The sequence below is a fragment of the Microcebus murinus genome, chromosome 1 (assembly GCF_040939455.1).
Source record: "Microcebus murinus isolate Inina chromosome 1, M.murinus_Inina_mat1.0, whole genome shotgun sequence".
Classification (NCBI taxonomy): Eukaryota; Metazoa; Chordata; class Mammalia; order Primates; family Cheirogaleidae; genus Microcebus; species Microcebus murinus.
The window spans coordinates 147,037,730-147,063,013 of NC_134104.1; the positions used below are offsets into that span (position 1 = coordinate 147,037,730).

Consider the following 25,284-nt stretch of genomic DNA (forward strand, 5'->3'; position numbering starts at 1 on the left):
TCATAAAAAACTCAGTGGAGCAGCCTGACCACCCTTTTTAGACTTAGGGCCTCCCTTCTCCTTCAGATAAGACTCCTTCTATAAGATCTCCCCAAACATTTCTCAACATCTTAGTGCAGTTTCCTTCCTAACTAGCCATCATAATTTAACTCCATTTTTTCATGGAAAAAAATTCTTTTTTTTCCAAACCCAAACACTAATAGTAAAACAAGTGAGGGCATGCTTTCTGCAAAGAAAAAGCAGCAAAACCAAATCCACAGAGTTTAAAGAGCATGGATCAGGGTGAAGGGCAGGAAAACAAGAGCTGAAACTCCCTGGAAGATGACATTGAGTGGACAGGATCTTGCACCTGAAACTCAGATACCCAGCAGGAGCACCCCACCCCCTTAAAAAAAAAAAAAAAAAAAGAAAACCATGCAAGGCATAGTTTTGATGGGAGATGGACACCAGTATATTGGGTGATTTTGCAGAAGAAACCAGGAAATTAAGAAAATTTAAATACTATTAGTCAAAAAAAGAAATATTACCTTCCAAAATCTGAAAATGTTTCAGACATTATTAACAACATTCCCATTTTAACAAGAAGCAATTAAAATACAGAATGTCATTGGAGGGAGACTTACTTTCCATCATATACCCTTTTGCACAACTTCTTTGTGGGGGACAGGGGTATCTGTTTAAGTTGTCTTCCAGAGGGCCCAGGTAGGAACCGAGGGCCTGGGAGCTGTGGGGCTGAGGGGCTGGGATGCCCAGGTGTCCTAGAGGTAGAAATAGCTCAGCTGAGAAGCCCGAGCAGTGTGAAGGGCATGAGGAGCAGCAGAGTCCTGCCCCATGGGGCAGCCCTGGTGCAATGGTTGCAGCATTGTACCTCCTCATTAGGGTTGCGCTGGACTGGATCAAACCACATCTACTTGCAGAAACCACTCACTTGCCGTGGTTGCTAACTTTGTAGAAGTAACTTCTGCTTTCATTGCACAGAGTGGAAGGTGTGGGGAAGTAGAAATCCAAGGAGTAGCAGGCAGCCCCCACTGGGCACTGGTGATATCTTGCAATCCATTTCCAGCCCTTGTGCCAGTAATAGGTGTGGCAGTTTTCTCATTAACTTTGCACAGGGGCCCATCCAGATCCATTCTTTGCACCCACTCTGGTCCACCTGCCGGATCCAGGGCCCCAGGCTGAAGGAGCATTTCCCAAAGCAGATGTCCTGGATGAAGGGCCATTTGCAGGAGGGTGCCATGTCTCCACAGTGGCTCCAGTGACTCTACACAGGCAAGGTGTATCCTCTTGGGCGTCCTGGAGGAACAGGTATTCTTCTTCTAGCGACTGCACTGCTCATGCAGCTTGTGCGCAGAGCTGACTTTTCCTTGTGATGCTTAGCATCCATGCAGATGTTGAGATGATCAGCCCTCGCCTGCAAATTCCTGGGCCGGGCGCCCCACAGTGTGGCCACCAAGACCAAAAGTAGCAGCTGTATTGTCATTGGCCGGACTGCATCTATTTCTGAATCCTGCAGCAATCTAGATTGTCAGTCCTCTAAAGACCTCACCAGCACACAAGTCTCTGGACATAAGACATATTTTTAATCTTTTATCTTTTTTAAAAAAATTTACTTAATAGATGAACATCCTAGTACGAAAAAAATGGGTAAATGATATATGTACTCCCAGTTCACCAAACAAACAAAAACAGCAAATAGACAATAAAATAAGAAAAGATATTTTTAAAATACTGTCAATGTTTGAATATAGTTGTATCATCTTTTCCTTGTTATAAGAATAAAAGGTAGAAACTTAAAAATTTCCCAAGGTCCTACATTTTCATTGGTTTTTCTGAAGCCAACAAATACCTTTCCCTTATCCCATCATAGTTTTTTCTTGTATCAGAAGAGCAACTTAGACTCACAATTTCAAAATAAAAACTAACTCAAAGAAAGAAGCACCAAAATATATCAACTTCTTTAGTCCCACTCTTAGTTTTCTTTGATTCCCATTATCCATGGTCTGATTTAATTTTGGCATTGAGCTCATGCTAATAACTGCAGCTGTCAGTATGATTATTAATATAATCTTACTGTGATTGTTCCAGAGCTTGACATTTCTATATTTAGAAACAACATACTACCTCACAATTAAAACTAAAAATTTAAGGTAAAATGTTCTGATTTGCTCTGGAGTAATTTTTAAATTACATTATTCAAAGGAATGCATTTTCTTCTGTCTTCTCTGTAAAAAATAATAGGAAACAGAGGAATTTGAAAATGGAAGAACACGAGAAAGATCTTGAGGATGAAATGTGGTTCATCCGCCTCTGAATCTTGTTTTCATTTCATCAGTTGGATTGTAGGGTGGACCCTAAGAATTGGAGTTCTCTCTCATCAACATGTAACATAGCCAGCACCGCTGAATGTATCCAAACCCATCTGAACTATGTTAAGACTTTTGTAGTCCTAAACATTCTTGTTTTTGAGAGCCTCACTCAAAGTCTTATCAAATCTTTTAATGCACTCATATCATAAATATTTATTGAACATCTATATTATTCCAGGCATTGTTTTAGGGACTTGACATATATTAGTGAACAAAACTAAGACCCCTGCCTTTGTGAAGCCTTCATTCTATATAATCTAATCCAACTAAAGAAGAGCCAGGTTGAATTGAGCTGAGTATAATTGAGTGGTTGGCATGTTATGTTAGGTAGACACTTATATTAGTTAGGTTAGTCCAGACTATGCTGAAGCAACAAACAATCCCAAAAATCTAAGTGGCTTAACGTAGCACAAGCTTATTTCTGACTCACTGAACATGCAGTGAGTGTAGTTGGAAGGTCCTCTGCTCCATGTGCACAGTTCCTTGGGAACTGAGAATTCACAAGGCATTACCATTTTGTAGCTGTACCATTGAGTATAGGTGACCTCTTTGATCTTCACAACTAGAAAGGAAGAAGCTGGAGACTCATGCACTGAGTCTTTTCTTTTTCTTAATTTTTATTTTTTATTTTATTTTTTTATTTCAGTATATTATGGGGGTACAAATGTTAAGGTTACATATATTGCTCTTGTCCCCATTCCCCCCTCAAGTCAGAGCTTCAAGCAGTCCATCCCCCAGACAGTGCACATCACACTCATTATGTATGTATATACCCATCCCCTCCTCCCCACTCCCACCTGCCCAATGCCTGATAAATGTTATTTCTGTATGTCCACTTAGGTGTTGGTCAGTTAATAACAATTTGATGGTGAGTACATGTGGTGCTTATTTTTCCATTCTTGGGATACTTCACTTAGTACAATGGGTTCCAGCTCTATTCAGGAAAATGCAAGAGGTGCTATATTATGGTTGTTTCTTATAGCTGAATAGTACTCCATGGTATACATATACCACATTTTATTAATCCACTCATGTACTAATGGGCACTTGGGTTGTTTCCACATCTTTGCAATTGTGAATTGTGCTGCTATAAACATTCAAGTGCAGGTGTCTTTTTTATAGAATGTCCTTTGTTCTTTTGGGTAGATTGCTGGATCAAATGGTAGATCTACTTGTATTGCTTTAAGGTATCTCCATATTGCTTTCCACAGAGGTTGAACTAGTTTGCAGTCCCACCAGCAATGTAGGAGTGTTCCTGTCTCTCCACATCCACACCAACATTTATTATTTTGGGAGTTGTTAATAAAGGCCATTCTCGGCCGGGCGCTGTGGCTCACGCCTGTAATCCTAGCTCTTGGGAGGCCGAGGCGGGCGGATTGCTCAAGGTCAGGAGTTCAAAACCAGCCTGAGCAAGAGCGAGACCCCGTCTCTACTATAAATAGAAAGAAATTAATTGGCCAACTGATATATATATAAAAAAAAATTAGCCGGGCATGGTGGCGCATGCCTGTAGTCCCAGCTACTCGGGAGGCTGAGGCAGGAGGATCGCTTGAGCCCAGGAGTTTGAGGTTGCTGTGAGCTAGGCTGACGCCACGGCACTCACTCTAGCCTGGACAACAAAGTGAGACTCTGTCTCAAAAAAAAAAAAAATAAAAAAATAAAATAAAATAAAGGCCATTCTCATTGGAGATAAGTGATATCTCATTGTGGTTTTGATTTGCATTTCCCTGATGATTACAGATGTTGAGCATTTTTTCATGTTTGTTGGCCATTATTGTCTTCTTTTGAGAAGTTTCTATTCATGTCATTTGCCCACTTTTTGATAGGATTGTTTGATTTTTTTCTTACTGATTTTCCTGAGTTCTAAATAGATTCTAGTTATAAGCCCTTTATCAATGTGTAGCTTGTGAAAATTTTCTCCCATTCTGTAGGTTGTCTGTTTGCTCTGGTGACAGTTTCTTTAGCTGTGTGGAAGCTTTTTAATTTGATCAAGTTCCATTTATTTATTTTTGTTGATGCTATGATTGCCTTTGGGGTCTTCTTCATAAATTTTTTTGCCTAGGCCAATGTCTAGAAGAGTATTTCCAATGTTTTCCTCTAGAATTCTAATAGTTCCACACCTTAGGTTTAAGTCTGTTACCCAGAGTGAGTTGATTTTTGTGAGAGGTGAAAGGTGTCCTGTTTCAGTCTTCTACATGTGGCTATACAGTTTTCCTAGCACCATTTATTGAATAAGGATTCTTTCCTCCAGTGTATGTTTTCATCTGCTTTGTCAAAGATTAGATGGCTATAAGAGGATGGTTTTATATCTGGGTTCTCTGTTCTGTTCCACTGGTCAATGTTCCTGTTCTTGTGCCAGTAATAAGCTGTTTTAATTACTATAGCCTTGTAGTATAGTGTGAAGTCCAGTACATTGATACCTCCCTTTTTTTTTTTTATTGCCTAGGATTGCTTTTGCTATACTAGGTCTTCTCTGGGTCCATACGAAGCATAAAATTATTTTTCTATATCTGTGAAAAATGATGATGGTATTTTAATAGGGATTGCATTGACTCTATAGATCACTTTGGGTAGTACAGACATTTTAACAATGTTGATTCTGCCAACCCACGAGCATGGTATGGTCTTCCACCTGTTTACATCCTCTGCTATTTCCTTCCTCTTTTTTTTTTTTTTTTTTTTGAGACAGAGTCTTGCTCTATCCTCTGGTCTAGAATGCTGTGGCATCATCCTAGCTCACAGCAACCTCAAACTCCTGGGCTGAAGCAATCCTACTGCCTCAGCATCCTGAGTAGCTGGGACTACAGGCACACAGCACCATCCATATTCCGCTAATTTTTCTATTTTTAGTAGAGATGAGGTCTCACTCTGGCTCAGGCTGGTCTCAAACTCCTAATCTCAAATGATCCCCACTTCAGCCTCCCAGAATGCTAGGATTACAGGTGTGAGCCACCACACCCAGCCTGTGCACTGAGTCTTAAATACTTCATACCAGAAATAACAAAGTCCACCGCCAGTCTCACCCAATGGCCAGAAATAGCCACAGGCTCTGTCTAATGGCAAGGAGACTGGAAAATGTGGGAAAGCCCACAGATATTCATGAGTAGTAAATGTCTCTGCAATAAAACTTATTTAATATTTATTGATTTTATTTGTAGTTTTCCTTTTATATCCTAAAGCCAATACACTTTTTTCCAGTCTGAAATATTTGCATGAAGAACTCATAGGCCCTAAGCAGTGTTCCTATAATTATAATAGTTTATATTTACTGAAAGCTTACTACATGCCAGGCATTGTTTTAGGTGCTTTATATATGTACATAAATGCACTGCTCATTTACTCTTCACAACAATGCTAGGATGCAGGTGCTATTCCTGTCCTCGTTCTACCACTGAGGAAATGGAGGTACAAAAAGGGTAAGTCACCTGCCCACGTCACACGACTGTAAACAACAGTGCCTCAGTTTGTGCCACCTAGTTACACTGTCTTTAGAACATAAAAAATAAACAGCCTGTGAGACATGCAGTATTTATCTTTTCTGCCCATACCGACACTTATGGTAACAATAATGAAAGAGGAGAGAAAAGAAAGAGGAAAAGCAAGCTCCTTCTGCCCAAGTCAAGACCAGTGGTGAGCAGTTCTCATTTTCTTTTGGGTGTGTTTCTATCCAGAACAGAGCTATAAAGAGACAGGAGAAACAAGAGGTGGCCCTCATCCTTGAAAAGCTGGGGATTACAGTACATTCTGCAGCCTGCCTGCATTGTGATAAAGTGGGATAAAGCACTTAGCCAACCAGTGCTGTCCTAATGGAGGTTATTTTGTCTCCAAATGAACATCTAATGTGATTAAAGAACGGAAGTTACTGAACAGATCATGTCCGCCAAGGCATCGATTTTCATTTTTTGTGCCAAGAACAAATATAAATGTAGTCAATTCACTCAAGATGTTGCCATACCCCAAACCTGGCAATTAGAGATTGCAGAGCATCCGTGACTCAGCACGTCCATTTGCAGTGCATGTTGTTCATTTCTCGTTTTGTATTCAACGTGTCACCAAGAACAGCAAACAAGACTCAGCAGCACGTGAGCCTGCACTGACATGTGCACACCCATTACCCAGACTGGGAAGCCATAGGCACAGTGCATATTGTGTGATTCCATTCATAGAAAGTTTGAAAACAGGCAAAGCTTATCTATGGTGATAGCCATCAGAATAGTGGTTACCCTTGGTATGAGGGTATAAGGAGGTATGAGAGAACATTCTGGAGAGATGAAATGTCCTATCTCTTGAACTAGGTAGTGTTTCACATTAAAAAATCATCAGACTAAACGCTTAGAATTTGTGATTTATACTCTACCATATATAAAGTATATCTCAATAAACTTACCCTTTCCCCTCCCTCACTAGAAATCACTAATGAGATAATGTACGATTGCACCGTAACAGGGTCAGACAAACCAGGAGTTACCTCCACCAGCTAATACCTGGTAAAGCTGGATGAACTTGGGCAAGTCATTTAATCTCTTTATGCCTCAATGTGCATAAAAAGGGGCTAGTCAATGTGCCTCATCCAGATGCTCCTTCCCTACATCTCTTTTAGTCCTAGATACAAAAAACTCTATGCTGTATTCAATATATGTACACGTACATGTATGCATATGTATGTGTATGTATGTGTGCATGTGTGTGTATGCATATATATATATATATATATATATATATATATATATATTCGTTGCTGTTATTGTTCTTGTTTTATTGATAAATACAATAACCTTAATGGCCAATCAGTACTGGAAACAGAATCATTATCATCCAACAACTTGTTCACCATTGCTAAGGGCAGGAAGAATTTAATCTTCAAACAGTCCCAAAGATGTACGGGAAATGGCCCAAAGAGGTGGATACCTGGGGACCCAAGCTTGGGATTTGATTTTGAAGTTATGGAGATAAAAAGGCAAGAAACAGGGAGTGAGGGGAACCCCACAGCTCTGGGAGCTGCGCACCTAGCCACAGCCACCACCAGGCCATGGTGTTTGGCTGTCTAGCTGTACAGCTCCCTGGTTGTAGTCCTCACGAATCGTGCCCCTTACAGTCATGTTGTGCAGGATCACTATGAAAGGGGCCATTCAAAGACTGAGGTCTTTCCAGGTGACTGTCTACCTTTTCTGAAAGGAGAACTTCTCAGGCCAGAACCTCACCTTGGCTGCATCAACTGGTGATTTCTCAAAGGAGCCAAGACCATCGCTGCAGTGGGTCTTTGTCCTGTTCCTATCTGAGAGAACTTACACCCAGGGGTGCCCCTGGAGGGCCCTGGGAGTGGAAGTGTCACACCCTGCAATTATACTTGGGGGTATGGGGGCTCCTGAGCTGAGTCATGTTAGTGACACACACACCCCACCTCGTATCTACTGATAGTAATATTATTATTAATGTTGTTAAAACCTCTAACTGTGGCTCATTTGGGGCTTGGATATAGCAAAATACTGTGAGGTCGCACAGAAAGGGCTGGGACAAAGGACTGAGGGCTTATGCCAGAACTCATCAATATCTGCACTTTTTAAATTTATAAGGGTTCAGAAAATGAAATCCTTTATGCAAACGTTTTGTAAATTTTTCTGTCCCTTCATTAACAAGTGAACTATAAGGTGAAAGGATCATAACCCCAAATTATTAAAAAATGGTGAACCAAAATAAAAACAATTAATAAAAATAGTTTTATCCTAAGAGGCAATACGAAGGCAATAACATGTCTCACCCCATCTGTTTCAGCCAAGGGAACACTTACAAGGGCTCACAGGTCCTCCTGGAGAGGAGACCTAGGTCTTTGGACCTTGAGGGGATAGGAAGAGGATGGTTTCCTCTTCCATGGACACCCTATTTTCTTCCTTATAAAAACATGCTAATTTCAGAAAGAGAAAAAAAAATGATTGCCTAGCTATAAGAAATGAATTCAATGGGGCAATTCATCCATTTCTCTCACTCTTTTTTCTTTGGCCTTTTTAAAGGCCAAAGAATTTTGAATTCTTTTACAAAATTCCTAGCAGAGTTGTTATCAAAATTGATCGTTTAGGCAATTTTTAAAAAATTTCCCAAAAGGGATTGGCTGGAATTTTCGTAAATATCTATATGCATCCTAGATTCACCCTGGGAAAACTAGACTTAGAGAATCTCAAAAATACATGGACATGAGAGAGAAGGGATTAATGATGAAAATTCTTCTTTGACATGTTCTTTTGTATTTCTCAAAGTGGATATGTGTAAGAATATACATGTGTATATTTTAATGTTACTATTATTTGGGGATATTTCATAAAATCAGATGAGCCTACAACTCTCAGTGTAACTGTCACAATCATTAAAACATTATTTAGTTTTCTTGAAAAAATTGATTTACCAAATGATAAACCACCTTCCACAGGTCAAAATAACACTGAAGCTGATATTCACTGAGCCCTTATTATGTGTCAAGCCTTAAGTACTTTACATCATTTGGTTAGTTAATCCTCAAAAAACTCTGAGTTATATATATAATCCTCAAAAAACCCTATTTTTAAATAAACTCTGTGAGTTATACAATCCTCAAAAAATCTTTTTATAGACAGAGTAATTTATAAGGAATTTACACAGAAACCAAAGCAACAAGGAGTTGAATAAGTAACTCCATGTCACCCTGCAGGTAAGGAATGTAGCATTAACTCACAGCAGCCTGTCCTTAGAGCACAGTTCTGACTACCTACGTTAACTATACTGGTTAGTCAGCTGCTTCGTAATTATTATAACAGTTCTTTATCTGAGGCTCTCACAACAGGTGAATCTGGACATTTGGGCAGGAATTCAGCTCAGTCCAAGTCAATAAACATGGCATCTACTATGCTCCAAGGTAGGAACTGGGACTAAGAGGCTCTCAAGGAGTTTGCAGTCTAATGGAGGACAAAGAAGACATTTATCACTTAACACCAGACACCATGGGATAAGTAATAGAAGAGAACAAAAGGCAGTGAGTTAGATCTTCTGTAGATATAGGAGACTGAGGTGATGTGGAAAGTTCTCTCTCCCAGACAAATACATAGAAATGCTGCATAAAACATGACAACAAACAAATTGTTAATACATAGCTGAAGTCAAAGCAAGGAAAGGGAATTCCCAGGTGACATAAACAGAGAGAGAATTCAAGGCCAAAAAGATAAGCATAAGCTCAAAGTCACTGTGGCCCAAGGGGATTTTAGACCCAAATAAAGACCTTAAAGGTTGGTTGATGGAATTCCAAGAGACATGAGGGTAAGATAGCTGGAGGGAATCCCCAATATAAATCCCAGATCTTGTAAGAACTTCCTTACATTTAATAAGTTTGCTTGAAAAATTATATCTACTAGACCAAGAAAGAAGCAAGGAAACTTCTTTTTGAGACCATGAGTTGGGGGAAAAAAATGTCACTTTCAAGAAATCAAAACCCTTGGCCTGTGTCATACTCCAATAAAGAGTCTGAATTTATATATCTGTATTGTGCCAAAAATGTAAGCCAAGAAATTATATGAAACCCAGACCAAGATCCTTGAGGTCCCTAGGCCTGCTGCAAAAGAAAATTGAAAATTATAGAGAAATTCATAACCCAGAGTCCACAAAACTTCCACTAAGAAAACAATCCACTCAGAAGATGACTTCATGATCAAAGATTGCAAAGAGTAAAAGGAAGGATATCACTATGAAGCAAAATCAGCTAATTCAGCAAATAAATTAGTACTAGAAGTACTTAGAAATAAATACAAAAAATTGCAGATTAGGATTAAGAAAGGAAGGATAGAGTATACTTCACCAGTGTATGTTTTTGTCCATATTATAGGTACATGGCTTTATTTCTATGTTGTCTATTCTCTTCTATTGATCTCTGTGTGTATTTTTATACCAATATCATGCTGTTTTGGTTACTGCAGTCTTGTAGTATATTTCAAAGTCAGGTAATGTGATGCTTCTAGCTTTGTTCTTTTTGCTTAGAATAACTTTAACTATTTGGGCTCTTTTTTGGTTCCATATGAATTTTAGGATTGTTTTTTCTTATTCTGTGAAAAATGACATTAGTGTTTTGATAGAAATTGCATTGAATTGGCAGCTTGTTTGGGCAGTATGGTCATTTTCACAATAATGATTCTTCCAATCTGTGAGCATTGAATGTTTTCCAATTGTTTGTGTCATATACAATTTCTTTAATTCGTGTTTTGTAGGTTTGTTGGGCAGAGATTTTTCACTTCCTTGGTTAAATATATTCCTAAGTATTTTAAATTTTCTGTAGCTATTGTAAATGCAATTGAGTTCTTGATTTAGTTCTAATCTTGATTGTTATTGGTGTATAGAAATGCTACTGATTTTTGTACATTGATTTTGTTACCTGAGACTTTACTGAATTCATTTATCAAATCTAGGAGTCTTTTGGAGGAGTGTTTAGGGTTTTCTAGGTATAAGATCATATCATAACCAGAGATAATTTGACTTCCTCTTTTCTGATTTGGATGCCTTTTATTTCTTTTTCTTGCCTGATTGCTCTGGTTAGGACTTCCAGTCTATGTTGAATAGGTGTAGGATAGGCATCCCTGTCTTGTTCCATTTCTTAGGGAAAATGTTTTCAACTTTTCCCCATTCAATATGATGTTGGCTGCAGTTTTGTCATATGTGGTTTTATTATTTTGCGCTATGTTCCTTCTGTGCCTAGTTGGTTGAGAGTTTTTAATTATGAAGGGATGCTGAATTTTATTGAATGCTTTTCTGTGTCTATTGAGATAATCATATGGTTTTTGTTTTTAATTCTGTATGTGCTGAATCGCATTTATTGATTTGCATGTGTTGAACCATTCTTGCATCCCTGGAATAAAACCTAATTGATCGTGGTGTATTACCTTTTTGATGTGTTCTTCAATTCAGTTTGCTAGTATTTTGTTGAAGATTTTGTATCTGTGTTCATCAGGGCTATTGTTCTGTAGTTTTCTCTTTTTATCACGTCCTTTCCTGGCTTTTGTATCAAGGTGATATCAGCTTTGTAGAATGAGTTAAGGAGGATTCCCTTCTTTTGATCTTTTGAACAGTTTCTGTTGAATTAGTAGCAGTTCTTTGCATGTCTGATAGAATTCAGCTGTGAATATGTCTGGTTCTGGGCTTTTTTTCTTGGGAATTTTTTTTTATTATTGATTCAATCTCACTACTCATTATTGGCCTGTTTAGGATTTCTATTTCTTCCTGATTTAAGCTTAGAAGGTTGTATGTTTCCAGGAATTTATTCATTTCCTGTAGGTTTTCTACGTTGTGGGCATAGAGATGTTTATAGCAGTCTCAGATGATCTTTTATATTTCTGTGCTATCAGTTATAATGTCTCCCTTTTCATTTTTGATTGAGCTTATTAAATCTTCTCTCTTCTTTTCTGGGTTAATCTGCTAGCAGTCTGCAAATTTTGTTTATCTTTTCAAAGAACCAACTTTTCATTTCAATGCCTTAGGCAAAGAGTTTATGACTAAGACCTCAAAAACAAATGCAACAAAACCAAAATTAAACAAATAGGACTTAATTAAAGTAAAAAGCTTCTGCACATCAAAAGAAATAATCAATAGAGCAAATAGACAACCTGTAGAATGGGAGAGAATATTTACATCTATGCATCTGACAAAGGACTAATATCCAAAATCTACAAGGAACTCAAACATCTGAACAAGAAAAAAACAAATAACCCATTAAAAGTGGGCAAAGAACCTGAACAGACATTTTTCCAAAGAAGACATACAAACTGCAAAAAGAAACCATCAAAAAAAATGCTCAACATCACTAATCATCAGGGAAATGCAAATAAAAACCACAGTGAGATACCATCTTAATCCTGTCAGATTAGCTATTATTAAAAAGTAAAAAAAAATAACAAATATTGGTGTGGATGTGGGGAAAATGAAACACTTATACACTGTTGGTGGGTGTGCAAATTAGTACAACTTCTATGGAAAACAGTATGGAGATTTCTCAATGAACTAAAAATAGATCTACCATTCAATCTAGCAATCCCACTACTGGGTATCTACCCAAAGGAAAAGAAATCATTATATTAAAAAGATACCTGCACTCATGTTTATTGCAGCACTATTCATAATAGCAAAGATATGGAACCAACCTAAGTGCCCATTAACCTATGATTAGATAAAGAAAATGTGATGTGTACACACACACACACACACACACACACACACACACACAGGAATACTACTCAGGCATGAAAAAAGAATCTAATAATGTCTTTTTATTTTTTTAGAGAGAGAGTATCACTCTGTCACTCAGGATGGAGCACAGTGGTGCCATCACAACCTCTAATTCTTGGGCTCAAATGATTTTCCTGGCTCAGCCTCTTAAGTAGCTGAGAATACAGGCACATGTCACCATGCCTCGCTAACTTTTTATTTTTTATTTATCTATTTTTTTGAGGCAGAGTCTCACTTTGTTGCCCAGGCTACAGTGAGTGCCATGGCGTCCTAGCTCACAGCAACCTCAAATTCCTGGGCTCAAGCGATCTTACTGCCTCAGCCTCCTGAGTAGCTGGGACTACAGGCATGTGCCACTGTGCCCGGCTACTTTTTTGTATATATATTTTTAGTTGGTCAATTAATTTCTTTCTATTTTTAGTAGAGACGGGGGTCTCACTCTTGCTCAGGCTGGTTTTGAACTCCTGACCTCGAGCAATCCGCCCGCCTCGGCCTCCCAGAGTGCTAGGATTACAGGCGTGAGCCACTGTGCCCGGCCATTTTTTATTTTTTGTAGAGAAGAATCTCCCTATGTTGCTCAAGCTGGTATTGAACTCCTGGCTTCAAACAATCCTCCTGCCTTGGCCTCCCAAAGTGCTGGGATTATAGGTATGAGCCACCATATCTGGCTGAAATAATATTTTTTGCAAAAACTTAGATGGAACTGGAGTCCATTATCCTAGGTGAAGTATCTAGGAATGAAACATCAAAGACCACATGCTCTCACAAGTGGGAGCTAAACTATGGGTACACATGTTCATACAGAGTAGAATAATAGACATTGGAAACTCCAAAAGGTGGGAGGTTGAAAGGGGGATGAGGAATGAACAATTGCCTGTTGGGTACAATATATACTATGTTGGTGATGAGTATACTAAAAGCCCAGACTTCACCACTACACGATATATACATGTAACAAAACTGCACTTGTACCCCTTAAATTTATATAAATAAATTTTTTTAAAAAAAAAGGAAGGCTAAACAGAATTGAAAAAAAAAGCAAGCAGAAATTCTAGAAATAAAAACATGGTAGTAATAAATTTTTTTAAATTGTTGACTAATTTAGGTTATAAAGACCCAGCTAAAGAGGATATTATTGAGCTGGAAGATTGATAGAAGGAAATTATTGATAAAGACTTTATCCTAGATCAAAGTATAATCAGCCTTCTCTGAGTCCTCTTCTTGATTAGGCCCCAATCTTAGCCCCATTCTGTCTTTGTCTAGCCTAGACCAGTTTTAGCAATGATCCTGCTAAGTCATCCCCCAATTCTTGATAGCTGATCAAGCTCCTCATCCCCCATCTTTGATGTATAAATCCTTAGCCTCCCTTTAGCAAAAACCTGTTAGGCCAGTTAATCAAGAATCCTCCTACCCTTGATGTCTCCTGTGAGTCATTTTATTATCCTTCCCCTGACCCCCTCACTTTGCTTGTTGGCTGTAGATCTCCAGCTGTCTTTGCTGTGTTTGGAGTTGAGTGCAACTTCTCTCTCCTATTGCAATTGTCATGATTCCTATTGCAATAGTCTTCAGTAGAGTCTTCCTTACTGTTTTAACAAGTGTCAGAATAATTTTTTGTTAACATTATCCAGAATGTAACACAGACACACTTTTTAAAAATTAAAGGCATGGGGGAGAGAGAAGAAGGCCCAACATGGCTTCTCATTGGCATTCCAGAGGAAGAGAATAGAACCTATAAGGCAGGGGTAATATTTTTAGAGAGAAAAGCTGAGAAGTTTCCAAAATTAGGTATGAATTTTCATATAAAAGAATTACACAGTGTCGAAGAGAAAAAAATTAAACCAAATTACTAATTCATTATACTGAAGTGACATATTAAAAATGATGAAAAACTTTAAAACCATCCAAAAAGAAAGCATAGGTTATCTCAAATGGAACTATAATTAGGCTGATAGCACTTATCATCAGCAACAATAAATGCCAGAAGACAATTTAATATCTTCAGAGTGCTGAAGGAAAATAACTATCAGCATTCAATCCTATACCAACTAGATTATTAGTCAAGAGTAAAGATGAAAACCACTTATTTTAAGTCACTAAGGTCTGGAGTAATTTTGTTATACAGCAATAGTTATTTAACACACTAATGGAGAGATGTCAAAAAAGATACAAGAGCCTGCTTGAAGAGATTATCACTGACCTAATAGAGAGCAATTTGAGCAATTAAGTATGAATAAGACTGAAAATGATTGAGACATATCAAATTATGTAGATAATGTGATTGATTGATATACAGATGCAAAGTAAAAATCATTTATCCTGCCTCACCTGTACAAAATGTATCTCAAGGTAACCAAATAGTTGATAAATGAAAGTTCTTCTTTATATTAAAAAAAAAATCAGATGGGGGTTTGGTTCCAGGTTTCCTGGTAGGCAGAAGGGGCTGTACAGAGAGCAACCAGCACTGTGGCCCAGGAACAGGGTCATGGAGAAGCTGCTGCAGGTCCTGAGTAGCCAGGATGACAAGGAACAGACTCTGACCCACCATGCAAGTCTTGGATGCCTTGTCCCTTAGGTTCAACTCCAGATTGAAAGAACGTGTCGTATGCTTTGTATGTGGTATTTTCTGTTCTTGGAACTGGATTGCTGTGGCTTCTGGGTGGCATAAAGCTTTGTGCAATGTTTATATCCTTGGAGATCTTGCTGCATTAGCCAATACATGTTTTTTTTTTTTTTTGAGACAGAGTCTCACTTGGTTCTAGGCTAGAGTGAGTGCCCATGGTGTCAGCCTAGCTCACAGCAACCTCAAACTCCTGGGCTCAAGCGATCCTTCTGCCTCAGCCTCCCGAGTAGCTGGGACTACAGGCATGTGTCACCATGCCCAGCTAATGTTTTTCTATATATATTAGTTGGCCAATTAATTTCTTTCTATTTATAGTAGAGACGAGGTCTCCCTCTTGCTCAGGCTGATTTCGAACTCCTGACCTCAAGCAATCCGCCCACCTCGGGCTCCAAGAGTGCTAGGATTATAGGCGTGAGCCACCACGCCCGGCCAATACATGCTTTTTAATAAGACTCATGAAGAAACTGAAGAAAATGTTTGAAACAAGAAGATTGATTGCAAGAATTTTTATGCTTTTGTGTTTCTTTTTTTTTTTTTAATTTTTTTATCCTCTGTGCTGCTCTTTGGTGGCATAAGAAGGGACTGACTTTATTATTCTGCATATTGCAGTTCTTATCATTGACCTGGTATAGCTTGTCATACATCCCATATGCAAGGGATGCAGTTATTAAATGGTCCTCTTCTCTTCTAAGTTGAAAATCAGAAACTTGTGGAAAAGAACATTCAAATGTTGATACTCTGTTTTTGGTGAAGTATGCTTTTCCTGATAAAATAATCACTCCAAAAATGACTACAGTGACAGTTTAAGACCATATTGTATGTACTAAGATCATTTTGTATACTGGTAAAAACTACATGCTTGATTAAATTATTAAATGCTTGCAGAAAAGAAATTAGTCAACAAAAATAATACAATTAAAAGCAAAGCATTTTGTAAGGCCTGATGAAATAATGGATCTAGGAAATGATCATCAAAATCCTCTGGAGCCCTTCAGTTAGTGGTTCATGGGAAGTATGTACAATGCAAGAATCAGGCCAATATTGAACCCACTGCTCAATCTTAGCATCTCACAAAAAGAGCAACAGATATTATGTACCTTGTGATATGGTATAATAAATAGCAAATACAAAGAACCACATATAAAGTATTCTTGCCAAAAACAACTGAACCTCAGTCCAATCAAGCTTCTAGATCTAACTATTAAGTTTGTGGGATTATGACACCACAAGAAAGTAATCAGCCAAATCTAGAATGTGGGACCATCTAGAACACCAGTGGCCCAGTTTGTCCAGTAAATCAACAACATGTGGGAGGAAAGGGTAGTGATAGGGGACTGTAATAAAATTTAGGAAAACTTAAGAGCTATAACAATGAAATGCAATATATGGACATTGTTTGGATCCTGATTCAAATAAACCAACTATAAAATGATGATAATTATATATACAATTACTGTTAACTCTGGATGTGGAAGGGAATAGGAGTTATTTTTTAATTTTCTTTTCAGTTTACTTACCAGTGAAACTTACCAGTGAAGTGACATAATGTTTGAGATTTGTTTTAGAAGGCTGCAAAAGGAAAAGTTGAGGAAGTATAAAGGAAGCAAGGTTGACAGTGTTATCAAAGCTAGATTATACTACACTATTTTCTTTATTTTTGTACATTGCTGAAGATTTCCATAGTAAAAAATTTTTAATAGAGGCAATGGAGAGCAAAGAGGTTGTAATTGTAACAGTTGAATGTAAAAATAAATCATTAAATGTCTTGTACAGAAGAATTCTAAATAACTTACATAGATATGCTGCTCTCCAAGAGGTGGAACAAACTTCCCACGCCTGAAGTGTGGGATGCTCATAGTGACTTCTAAGAAGCACAGTTTGGAAAAGGAGGGAAAAAAGTAACATTGCAGTGGAGAACTCTGCCAAGGACGATGTCAGGCAGGGGAGTGACCTCAGCCTCATCAGAGACAAGCTGCGTTGACAGCATGCACTCTCCATACCATGTGATGCGAGTGGCCCGTCACCTTTGTGGTCTTTACTCCCCAGACTCATGACCCCTGTCTAACCATGAGCAAAACACAAGACGAATCCAAATGAAAAGACATTCTACCAAATGCTTGACCATTGTTTCTCAAACTTGTCGAGGTCATCCAAAACAAAGAAAATCTGAGAAAAGATCACAATCTAGAGGAGCCTAAAGAGACATGATGATTGTATGTAATGTGGCATCTTGAATGTGATCCTGGGATAAAAAAAAAAAAAAAAAGGTGGGGACATTTGGTAAAAACTAAAGAAATCTGAATAAACATAGACTGTGATTCATAATAATGTATTGATACTGACTTTTTGCTATGACAAATGTGCCACACTCACGTGAACAACAGGGAAAACTGGGTACAGGGTACACAGGAACACTCTGTAACATTTTAGCAGCTTTTCTATAAAACTAAAACTATCCTAAAATAAGAAATAATTGACTACTTCTGTAAAAGTAAAAAAATACAAAAGTAAAGTTAAAGTATCTCAAAATCACTGATTAGATCAAAGTCACTGGGGAGTGGATGTCAGGTGTAGTTATTTTTTTTTTTTTAAGGTGCTGGGGAAGATGTCAGGGGAGAAAGAGACAGAAAGAGAAATATATAGATATTATAGACTAAATTGTGCTCCTCCAATATTTACATGTTGATGCTCTAATCCCCAGTGTGACTGCATTTGAACACAGGGCCTTTAGAGAGATAAAGTTAATTGAGGTCATAAGGCTGGTTTCCTAATCTGATAAATTTCCTGTCCTTACTAGAGTAGGAAGAGACACCAAAGCAGTCCCTGTCCACACACACACACACACACACACACACACACACACACACACACACACACAGAAAAGGCCTTGCAAAGACACAGGGAGAAGATGGCCATCTGCAAGCCAGGAAGAGAGAACTCACCAAAACTAACCCTAATGGCACCTTGATCTTGGACTTCTGGCCTCCAGAACTGTGAAAACATAAATTTCCATTGTTTAAGCTGCCCAGTCTGTGGCATTTTGTTATGGTAGCAGGAGCAGACTGATACAATAGATACATAGCAACAAAAGTTGAAAATGGTAGAGGGGGATCAGAATGAGTGCATTCTATATATAGACCATGTATTGTTTGAGAGTAAAATAAAGATATTGATTATCGTTACCAAGCATACATTTTATATCTTTGTTACATCAATCATACATGTTAAACCAAAGAGTTACCAATAAAAGAATAAAATTAGAATGCACACATTCAAAACTAGTGAATAAAGAAAACTCAAGCGATCCCTATGGGAGGCAGGAAAAAGGGGGAAAGAAGACAGAAAAAGAAATATAAGCCCAGTAAATACAGGTCACTAAATAAGTTGCTAAAAAAATGAATGAAAATATTTCGGTAATCACAAATTTACCTTAGAAATGGAAAAGTGCTAAGAGGCACACAAAACCTAGTGACACAGCAAGGTTGAAGTGAAAGGATGGGAAAAAAATCAGCCATGTAGATTGGCCTGGGTCTCAGCAGAATCCAGATCAGATGGTTCAAAAGACTTTAGGAGCGGCATACAGAGGGAAGCAGGGTTAAGGAAATAAAATAAGGACAAGAAACAGAGAGGAGAAGCTGTTGTCACTGTCAGGCCAGAAGGGACAGGGGAAGAATGGTCTTGCCAGAGCTCAGAGGTTGCTAAAGCTCTGGACAGATGCTCTCCACCGGAGCTGCAGTCACAGAGGGACATGACTCCTGCCAGACAGCGCGGCCCAGAGCGGGCTAGAGGTAATTAACCTCTCCCTTCTCCACCCTTCCGTCTCCAGCTTCCCATTGGCAATCTCACAGCAAGGCAGCTGGCAAGAGAGCTTGGGTGGCTCAGTCTGCGGGCCAGAGCAGGGAAGAGAAGGGTGGGAAACGTATCTGGTACACAAAGAGCATAGCAGTACTTACGTCTGATGAAAAGAACTTGAAGATCAAAGCATTATTAGGAGTAAAGAGGAGCGGTGCTTAATGAAAAAAGGAACAATTCACCAGGAAGAGGTAACAATCCTGCACCTATACAAATCCGATAACACAGACTTCAATGCATAAACAAAACATCACAGGGGTTACAAAGAGGGCATCTACAAATATACTATCATAGTAGGAGGTTATAACTAACATATATCTCCCAAAAGTGATGGATTCAACAGACAAGAATTTTCTAAATTTATAGAAAATATAAACAACCCAATAAGCTTCATATAATGGACAAATATAGAATTCTACTACCAATAATTTAAAACATACAGTGTTACTGAAGACCATTCAAATGTGCTTTAGCTGGTGAATGGATAAACAAACTGTGGCATATTTATACAATGGAATATTATTCAGCAACAAAAAAGCTAATGAATTGTTGAGAGATGCTGTTAGGTATGGGCCAGCCTGCACCTGTCTCTAATAATGCAACGATATGAATAAATCTCAAATGCATTATACTGAGTAAAAGAAGCCAGGCACAAAAGGTCACATACTGTATGATTCCATTTGTAAAACATTCTGGAAGAGGTAAAATTAAAGGGACAGAAAGCAAATCAGTGGTTTCCGGGTGGCAAGGGGTGGGGGAGGAGTGACCACAAAAGATCAGTACAAGGGAATTTTGGGGAGGGATGGAAACAGTCTGACTATCTTGACCGATAGTGGTGGTGATTACATGACCCTAAGTATCTGCTAAAACTCATAGAACTATACACTAAAAATGGAATTTTACTGTATACAAATTTTTTAATTGAATTTTAAAAAGTCTTTTCAAGCTCAATAAAATAGCTACAAAATTGAACCAGTACATGGCCATAAAAGAAGTCTTAAGAACCATCAAAGGTCAATACTGCACACACCATAATTTCTAATAGTGTAACAAAACTCTAAATCAGTTATAAAAATTTAGTTCCCAAACCTCATACTTTTGGAAACTAAGAAGTTTGAGACCTGCCTGAGTAAGAGTGAGACATTGTGTCTACATAAAATAATAATAATAAAAAAATAACCTGGCATGGTGGCTCTCGTGTGTAGTCCTGGCTACTCAGGATGCTGAGCAAGGAGGATCTCCTCAGCCCAGGAGTTTGAGATGATAGTGAGCTATGATCATGCCACTGCACTCCAGCCTGGGCAACACACAGAGAGAGAGGCCCTGTCACAAAGAAAGGAAATGAAGAGAGGAGAGGAGAGGAGAGGAGAGGAGAGGAGAGGAGAGGAGAGGAGAGGAGAGGAGAGGAGAGGAGAGGAGAGGAGAGGAGAGGAGAGGAGGAGAGAGAGAGAGACAGAAGGAAGGAAGGAAGGAAGGAAGGAAGGAAGGAAGGAAGGAAGGAAGGAAGGAAGGAAGGAAGGAAGGAAGGAAGGAAGGGAGGGAGGGAGGGAGGGAGGGAGGGAGGGAGGGAGGGAGGGAGGGAGGGAGGGAAAGAGGGAGGAAGGGAGGGAAAGAAAGAAAGAAAGAAAGAAAGAAAGAAAGAAAGAAAGAAAGAAAGAAAGAAAGAAAGAAAGAGGAGAGAGAAGGAAAGATGGAAAGGAAGAAAGAAAGAAAGAAAGAAAGAAAGAAAGAAAGAAAGAAAGAAAGAAAGAAAGAAAGAAAGAAAGAAAGAAAGAAAGAAAGAAAAAAGAAAGGAAGGAAGAAAGAAAGAAAAAAGAAAAGAGAGAGGGAGGTAGAAAACTATACGCCAATACCCTTGATGAACATAGATGCAAAAATCCTCAACAAAATACCATCACATCAAATTCAACACAAAGAAATGATAAATGCTGAAGGTGATGGATATCCTAAATGCCCTGACTTAATCATTACACATTCTATGCATGTATCAAAATAACACATGTACCTCATAAATATGTACAAATATGTATCCACTAAAAAAATTAAAATAAAAAATTCAACTACAAAAAATAAGGATCCCATTCACTTAACATATATTTATTGAGTGCTCACTCGGTACTTGACTGTGCTAGGCATTGAGAATGCAAAATTAATGTAAGAACAGCACGATTTTTACTTGCATGTGATTTACTGTCTGGCAGGCAGAGGAAAACTAATCAGGGGCAGTTATGCACAACTTCTCGCCCTCTGCGTGGTTGCATAAGAGTGGCCTTGGGCCTGGAACGTTTTCTTGCATAGAGGTAAAGCACGGTCACGGTCTGTACTAGGCATATCTCTTTGCTTTGTAATATCTTTCCCTGTTCCGGGGGGAATGTGTACTTCTTTGTTCTGCTTAACTATGTGGGTCAATAGCCCTTAAGCACACCCCCAGCTTTCCATGGTTCAGGCCCCATGGGGAATGGGGTGTTGAGATTCACTTGCAGCACAAGAGGGGTACAGACAGGCCATCTCCCTGCATCAGCTGGGGGGTGAGACCTGCTGGCCATGGTGGGGGGAGCAACACTCAGTATTGAAGCTAATCTTGCTGTGTCTCTCCTCTATGTGAATACTGTGTTTTCCATCCAGTGCCAGTGTGCCCGTCCTATCTTTCTTGATGACCCTGACACCTGCAAACCATGAGGTGGGTTAACATCCTGGGACTTCTGCTCCTGTTGTTAGGCAACAGGTGCCACTTGCTCTACAATGACCATCATGAAACCCTAGCCACAAGAAAGAAATGCCTGGCAAGGAAGCGTATAACTAAGAGACCTGACCCAGGTTGGATGTATGACCCAGATTGGGGAGGGTCAGGGAGGTATCCACGAAGTGACTGAGCAAATTAGGGAAGGAGAAAAAAATGGGCAGACACTACAGGCAAAGGAAATATCGTGCAAATGTCCTGTGGCAGGAGTAAATATGGTACATTTGAAGAACTGAAAGAAGGCCAGTTGGCCTTCAGAGTTTTAAGTTAAGAAGAAGCATGGGGGTAGGCCAGGTGTGGGGGTTCAAGCCTGTAATTCCAGCATTTTGGGAGGCTGGGAGTTTGAGACCAGCCTGGGCAACATATTGAGACCTCCATCTCTACAAAAAGTGTTTAAAAACATTAGCTGGGTGTGGTGGTGCACACCTGTGGTCCCAGTTACATGGGGGGCTGAGGTAGGAGGATCACTTGAGCCCAGGAGTTTGAGGTTGTGAGCTGGGCTGACACCACGGCACTCTAGCCCAGGCAACAGAGTGACATTCTGTCTCAAAAAAAGAAAAAAGAAAGAAAGAAAAAAGAAGATGAAGTAGCATGGGGCTGACAGAGATTGGAAAGAGAGATTGGAACCACACCTTGCAGGATCTTCTAAGTCATGTGGAGGATTTGATTCTGTATGCACTGAGAAAAAAGTTTGAGGACCCCTGATGTCTTATTTTAGAGATGAGTAAACTGTAGTTCAACTAGAAAGTAGTTCTTTCTTTCTTTCTTTCTTTCTTTTTTTTTTTTTGAGACAGAGTCTCACTGTGTTGCCCAGGCTAGATGAGTGCCGTGGCGTCACCCTACCTCACAGCAACCTCAAACTCCTGGCCTCAAGCGATCCTTTTCCTCAGCCTCCCGAGTAGCTGGGACTACAGGCATGCACCACCATGCCCAGCTAATTTTTTCTATATATATTAGTTGGCCAATTAATTTCTTTCTATCTATAGTAGAGACGGGGTCTCGCTCTTGCTCAGGCTGATTTCGAACTTCTGACCTTTAGCAATCTGCCCGCCTCGGCCTCCCAGAAAATTAGGATTACAGGCGTGAGACACCCGCCCGGCCACTGCTGATCTTTTTAAACTTTGCAAAACTTATACGTTTTTTTAAATATTGTTTAAAGATATTAAACTTTTAACTCACAATTTTGGGTAAGTAATAAGATTAAGCATTTTAGTCATGTTTATCAGCCATTGCCTATTTCTTTTGTAAATTGACCAGTGCATATCATTTATTTTTCTATTTTTAAATCTATTTTTCTATTAGATACTTACATTTTTCTATATGTTTGTAGGACTTCATTATATATCATGGTTTTTAACTCTTTGTTATCACATCCTTAGATATTTTCTTCCCCACAATTTATCTTTGTTTTTTTTTTTTGTTTGTTTTCCCGTGCAGTATTTTTTCATTTTTATGAATTCAAATTTGTTAGCTTTATCTTTCTGCTTTAATCTCATGCTAGAAGAGACTGTGCCTTCCTAAGGATCATAAACAGTGTTCTTTTATATTTTATTTGGACTTTAAGTTCTTTTGTATATTTAAGTTTGTAGTCCATCTATCATAAAATCTATTTTTGCGTGTGATGAGTGATTGGGATTTTGTTTTTCCAAATGATGAACTACTAGTTTCAACATCAGTTATTGAATAATATGTTCTTTCAACTTTCTCTTTATCTTATACTAAATTGTATACCCTTTAGTCTGATATTGGACTATCTTTTTGGTTCTTTAGATCTCTTGATATATTCCTATATCTAAGCCAGGCTGTTTTAATTACTGTAGCTTTGTAATATGCTTTGATATCTGGTAGGGCAACTCTATATTATTTTATAATCAGGAAAAAACCATAAAGGTTTGTGTGCATATGTATGTGTGTTTGTGTGTTCTTATGTGTGGAGGTTCGATGGGGAGGTGCCTTTGAGTGAATGACGTGCCTGCAAAGAAGTTTGGACAGTGCCTGGAGCAGAGTTTCCAGGAAAAATTGGAAAAATAAAAGGAGAGGTAGAGACTACAGGACTCTCAAAGGAGGTTGGTGCTTGCACTTTTGAGGTCTGTAGGTGGAGGCAAGCAGAGAGGAAAACTGGCATGGACTGGATTGCTGTTATTTTTAGACACTGGCACCAACTGCATTTCAAGGCCCCCTAAGCCAGGAAAACTTTTCCCAGTCCCTGGGAAATCGCTAGGGATTCTAAGGTCAGCCATTCACCCCTGAGAGCTGATCTTACTGGCCTCAGGTCTGGGGTGCAGCGTCAGCAGCCATTTGTGGGCTATGGCCCCCTCAGTGCACAAGGACCCTTGGCTCTCGGTCATATGCCTTATCTTTCATTGGCCTACAGCTTTCAGAGAGAACAAGTCTTGTAATTCAGCAAGCATTCACTGAACGTCTGACACTCCCAGTGCAGACCTTGTAGCAATCCCCCAACAAGGGCCCATCTCCATCCAACTCTGGATGGGTGACCACAGTGCCCTTGCACGTACACATGCATACTCACACCAGCTTGGGGCCAACCTCTCCAGGCTCAGAGGTCTCAAAGTAGGGGCAATTCTATCTTAAGGACCTTTTGTCTCATAAGGCCCCACCTGCACAATACAGGAAACTGGTGGATGTCTATGAAAGAGCAGACAGGACCAGGACATAGCCAGGTCCTCAGCTCTTTCTTCCAGACATTCAAGAACCACAAAGAGGGATGGTCCAACAGAGCTCACTTAGGCCTCTTGATGGGATCATTCCAAGGGTCCCTCGGGTCACTCAGAAGGGTGAGGAGGCTGCCTGCTGCAGCATTAGAAACAGACTCCTGGGGTATTTGGATCACTGCAGTCCTCGTGCTGCACTTTTGTCATCTTTGGCCTCTTCCAGGCTTGTCTGAATTTTGGCCTAATGACACCCATATAAAACTGGGTAGGGGAGAGCATTGCTCAGTAACCAGTGAGAATGTTCCTGGGCACAGCCAAGGTGGTTCTGCTAAATATGAAAGGGAATGCCTCTGCATTACTTTGTGCTCCAGGCCCAAGTGACTTAGGGACCAGCCTGCCTACTGGCCTCACCCCCAGCATTATGGGTGTTTGACTCCACTGCGCCCCACAGAGAGTCAGCCCCTCCTGCAAGAGATGCACCCACCCCCTTCTGGTCCAACAGAGCTCACTTAGGCCTCTTGATGGGATCATTCCAAGGGTCCCTCGGGTCACTCAGAAGGGTGAGGAGGCTGCCTGCTGCAGCATTAGAAACAGACTCCTGGGGTATTTGGATCACTGCAGTCCTCGTGCTGCATTTTTGTCATCTTTGGCCTCTTCCAGGCTTGTCTGAATTTTGGCCTAATGACACCCATATAAAACTGGGTAGGGGAGGGCATTGCCTCCACAGGGGCCACCACCCACTGAGGTCATGCATGCCCCATGGAGTGCCCAGTCCCTGCCTGGCCCTGACCCATTTTCCCTCCA

The 25,284-nt window shown here is 39.5% G+C and overlaps 1 protein-coding gene and 1 pseudogene across 2 annotated transcripts in view; both read left to right on the top strand.

The window, feature by feature from the left end:
• The window catches only part of RPL14 (ribosomal protein L14), a 301,323-nt gene that overhangs the window by 211,140 nt on the left and 64,899 nt on the right, over nucleotides 1-25,284 (top strand). The gene's annotated exons all lie outside the window — the stretch shown is intronic.
• On the top strand, nucleotides 15,079-15,912 carry LOC105858762 (vesicle transport protein SFT2A-like; annotated as a pseudogene).